Raw genomic sequence first — 5,454 nt, 5'->3', positions numbered from 1 at the left:
AAAAAGAGAAACATGGGAAGTGGCGTACGACCGCTACCCTTCCCATTGGCTAATCAGCAAGATATGCAAATTAACTGCCAGCCACGATGGCAGCCAACAGCCAGGCAGCTTGATACTAACAGGAGGCTTGCTTGCTTTAGTGACAGAGGAAGCCAAGCTTCCCAGCCTGCCCTGCAGGCCTCTCAGCTGCACTAAAAGCAACATTGTAACAAATATAGAAGCTAAACAAAACCCCAGGCTTCAGCCAGCAGGACCGCCACATTGTTTCAAATACAGAAGTGTAAACAAAGGCCAGAAACCTGCTTTCAGCAGTGGGTCTCATAACACTGGAGCCAAGCCTCAGAGCTAAAGCTGGTCCAGAATTAAAAAAAAGGAAAAAAGGACAGGATGGGAGCTTCAGTTAAAAGCCCCAACCCCCTTGATGGGCCCTGCTCTGTGCGTGATAGGGGGCAGCGCCCCAACCCCCTGATCGGCCCTGCTCTGTGCGTGACGGGGTGGCGCTGCAACCTCCCTATCGACCCTGCCTTGAGTGTGACAGGGGGCGGCGCCCCAACCCCCCAATCAGCCCTAGCCTGAGCGTGACTGAGGGTGGCATCGCAACCTTCAGATCTCCCTGCTCTGTGCATGACAGGGGGCGGCGGCCCAACTCCCCAATTGGCCCTGCTCTGAGGGGTCCCAGACTGCAAGAGGGCACAGGCCAGGCTGAGGGACCTCCTCTCCCACCTGGCCAAGTGCACAAATTTTTGTGCACCGGGTCTCTAGTTACATATATAAGCAGAAAAATTTTGACCTCATCTTAAAATAATATAGTCTCCTTACTACAAAAATTATTTCCCAATAACCATATTCTTTTTGACTGTTATTTATTGTGACTTTAAAAATTAACAGATAACTAAATTATGGAAGAATACACAGGACATTTAACTTTCTGAAAAAAATCTAAATAATATTTTTAGACATGAAACATTGATCAAATTATAGAACTGATGTTTCATAAAGTTGTATTATATAATTTTTGAGATAACAAAAATGTTGAATGTATTTTTTTAATCACACAAGTTAATTTGCACTTTATTCTAGTTATCAGAAAAAAGACACTTTTTTGTCTACATTCAAGAGAAGGATTCTTAGGCTTCACCTCTAAAAATATTGAACAAGTTTTCTTTTATTTTAATAATTATTCATTATTGAATTACTATATTATTGATGATTATTGAATAATTAACAATATGCACTAGTATAATATTAATATACAACTATTAATTGTATGTTTTTCTACAAAATTGAGTTTTTATACAGTAAGGACCGGTAAGTAATCTGGTATTGGTGATAGATCAGAGAACAAGAGAGAAAAAAATTAATTTCATGAGACTTTTATTTCAATGTTGGGATAAATGAAACTAAACATATGATCAAGAAACATACTTCACATTGGGTGGAGAAGATAACTTTTTTAAAAAATTATATGTTATTGATATTTTACAGAGAGGAAGGGAGAGAGATAGAGAGTTAGAAACATCGATGAGAGAGAAACATCCATCAGCTGCCTCCTGCACACCTCAAATGGGGATGTGCCCGCAACCAGTACATGCCGTTGGCCGGAATCAAACCTGGGACCTTACAGTCCACAGGCCGACGCTCTATCCACTGAGCCAAACCAGCTAAGGTGAGAAGATAACTTTTATGCTCAGATCTAAATGGCAAAAAAAAAATGTGGCTGTGGGAAGAGTATTCCAGCAAAAAAAAAATAAAAAAAAATACATGCATGAGGAATGGAGTCTGAAGGAAAAGCTTGGTTTGGGAATAGCATTGTGGAAGCCAGATTGTACAGGATTGTAATAAGGATAAAGCATATTAGTTTATTCTAAACGTAAAGAGAAACATTTGGAAGATTTTAAGTAAGTCAACTGACATGATTTCTGTCCTTATTTTGGAGTCTGGTATTTGGAAGTAAAATGGACTTAAGGATGTCAAAGAAGAGGCTTATTTGTTGTTGTTGGTTTGATTTGTTTTCATTTTTATGTAATAAGCCACTTGAGACATAATAGTGCCCTAATTAAAGAAAGATACATGTATTGATTACTTGTCATATCCATATAAAGCAATTATAAATGCACTTCATCATACTGTTAGAAATGACAAAATATGCAGTGGATGGATGGATGGATGGAGATAGAAAGAAGACTGAAAGCGAGAGTGAGAGAAATATGTAATACATATTCATACTCTAGAGTCTTTCTGTAAAAGCCTGAGTAGTAAATATTTAGGATTATGGGCCATGTGATCTCTTTGTACCTAATCAACTCTGCCTTTTAGCATGCAAACAGCCATAGACTATATATAAGTGCATGGGTGTGACTGTGTTTCAATAAAAATATATTTACATAACAGCTGACAGGCCAGATTTATCTAAAGCTTGCCAATTTCTACTACAGAATATAAAATATGTAATTTATAATTTTTTGAATAAGAGTAAATTAAACATAGTTTATAAAATACATAATTTTAAAATATATGATAAATGCATTGTGATATGTGATTTTTGTGTTTTAGTATATGGTATACAACATATGAATTATATAATTGCATAATGTCTAACATATGTAGTATAGAATGCACATCATGTGATTAATATGATCTACAATAATAGAATGTATAATATATAAAGTGCATCATAGTGTCCATAATAGTCAACATACTATTCCTATGAAATCCAGTTTCTTTTTCTTATACATAGACGAAACCTAATGGAACAAGCTAAAAGCAATTAAGGAAAAGAATTCATCAAAGGTAGTATTTGTATTATTTTCTTTAATTGAAACTATATGGTGTTATCACAAAAATTCCTTGGAATATTTTATGTTTGTTTATAAATAAACAAGTTAATAAACTAAATAAACAACAAATTATCTAAAAGATGAAACAAAATAACTGTGCTTAGTTGAGAAGTGTTCACCATAGTCTCTATGAAGAGATGCTGATGAAAACTCAAAGGTAGGAATCACATAGTCTTTTGAAATTCTGTGAGCAGTTTCTTCTAGGTTCTAAGGTAGTTATGATTTTAAAGGAACAGAAAAAGCACACAGTAGCTGTAACAAAGTGACCAAGGTAGAGGGTGAGAGACCAAGTTGGGGAAATAGGCAGAACCTAGACCATGAAGTTTCTGAAATGGCACAAACATCATTCAGAATTTAATTGTATAGAAAGTGATTAGAAGATTTGTTTCTAAAGTATTTTAATATAAGCACAAATTACACTGTCTTTCTGTGGAATGGCTCTCAAAATGAAGATATAGATTACTTCCATCACTTCCCAAAATTTATACTTGACTCATGCCACCACCCGCCCACCATGCTCATGTCCTGCCCACCTGCCCACCACCCTGCCACGCTCACAGCCCCACCCATCTGCCCGCCACACTCACAGCTACACTTGCAGCCACACCTGCCTTGTCAAACCCACCAGTCCACTGCCCTGCCTGCCCGCTGGCCACCAGCCTTGCTGGGATCAGGGGATCAGAGCCTGTGGGCCACAGGAGAGGGCCCAAGAGGTGCTCCATGCACCTCATGGTGACAGGTAGTTTGGTTGTTTTGGTTGTGATGCTTCTTGACCTTTTATTATTATGATGCTTCCACTTATATATCTTTCCAGAAAATAAACATTTTCTAATAATTGGTTTCTGTGCCTGAAGAAAAGTTATTTTTTTTAAAATATATTTTCAATGCCTTTTACAGAGAGGAAGGGAGAGAAGATTTCTTTCTAAAGGATTTTAATATAAGCACAAATTACACTGTCTTTCTGTGGAATGGCTCTCAAAATGAAGATATAGATTACTTCCATCACTTCCCAAAATTTATACTTGACTCATGCCAAGCTCCTGGAAACTTCTGATATATATATATATGTATATATATATTAGTTACTATAGTTTTGCCTTTCTCAAAATGTCATATAAATGAAGTTATACAGTATGAGTCTTTTGTATCTGGCTTCTTTTATTTATGTACTGGCCCAAGAGGTGCTCCATGCACCTCATGGTGACAGGTAGTTTGGTTGTTTTGGTTGTGATGCTTCTTGACCTTTTATTATTATGATGCTTCCACTTATATATCTTTCCAGAAAATAAACATTTTCTAATAATTGGTTTCTGTGCCTGAAGAAAAGTTATTTTTTTTAAAATATATTTTCAATGCCATTAAATATTTGCTATCAATGTATGTATGTCAAATGATAGGTCTATTTAGACCTAGCCTTAAATAATAGATAAGTAGATAGATAGGATGTCTTTAAGCATCCTGGCTTTTCACTTGGTCACTGGGATTTTTGACTAAGACCTAAAATTAAAGCAAATTTCTGTATACACAACTTAGTTCCCAATAATTAATACATATATTAGATCTAGTCAGCAACAGGAATTATTTGGGACTTTGCCCCACATCACAGGTGTCTATCATTAGGATTTAAAGTCAGATATGATTCAAGTCTTCTACCCTTACTATGGAGGTAGCATTGGCAGTTACTTAACATTTATGTCTCTCTGTTGCTCAGTAGGTTTCTGTGAGGATTAAATATAAATTCTTTACATTTTTTTCTTCATATTTTAACAGTCTTGTTATAATATAAAAATTAGTATCCTACTAGAGGCTTGGTGCACGAATTCAAGCACCAGTGGGATCCCTTGCCATGGCCTGCGGGATTGGGCCAAAACCAGCTCTCTGATATTCCCCCAAGGGGTCCCAGGTTGCGAGAGGACACAGGCCAAGCTGAAGGACCCCCACCAGTGCACAGTCAGGGCTGGGGAGGGGCACGGGAGTTTAGCCAGCCAGGGAGGGACCACAGGAGGGCTCCATGGAATGTCTGGCCTGTCTCGCTCAAACCCGATCGACTGGACCCCAGCAGCAAGCTAACTTACTGGTCAAAGCATCTGTCCCCTGGTAGTCAGTGCACATCTTAGGGACTGGTGGACAGGATGACTGTCTGCCACCTGATGGTCAGTGCATATCATAGCAAGCAGTTGAGCAGCCTTAGCATATCATTAGCATGTTACATTTTGATTGGTTGAACGGACAGCAAGACAACTGGACACTTTGCATATTGGGTTTTTATTGTAGAGAAACTAGAGGCCTGGTGCACGGATTCATGCACTGGTGGGGTCTTTCGGCCTAACCTGCAGGGATCAGTGGACCTCTGTGTTGCCACAGCCCAACCTTACCCTCCAGCTAGTCAGGCTCCAGCCCACTGTCCTAGTCAATCCCACACAGCAAAAAGTAGTACATGAAGAAGCAGGTGGCTGGGAGGGAGCCCAAGCCTGGGCTGAGTGCCACACTGCTCCCACTCTCCCCGGCCCCACTGCACCTGCTCGAGCATGCGGGGGGAGTGTCCGTGGGAGATGTTCATGCTGCCACAGCTGTGCTCACCAACAATGAGCCCGTCATCTGGCACCCCTGTCAGCAT

The 5,454-nt window shown here is 39.2% G+C and overlaps 1 long non-coding RNA gene across 1 annotated transcript in view; it reads left to right on the top strand.

Annotated features, from left to right (window-relative positions):
- Positions 1 to 5,454, top strand: part of LOC107184702 — a 14,672-nt gene that overhangs the window by 4,662 nt on the left and 4,556 nt on the right. The window lies entirely within an intron of this gene.

Source organism: Myotis davidii, unplaced genomic scaffold (genome assembly GCF_000327345.1).
Source record: "Myotis davidii unplaced genomic scaffold, ASM32734v1 scaffold3347, whole genome shotgun sequence".
NCBI classification, from domain to species: domain Eukaryota; kingdom Metazoa; phylum Chordata; class Mammalia; order Chiroptera; family Vespertilionidae; genus Myotis; species Myotis davidii.
The sequence above is the reverse complement of the archived record's forward strand: the minus strand, read 5'-3'. Positions and strand labels throughout refer to the sequence as shown.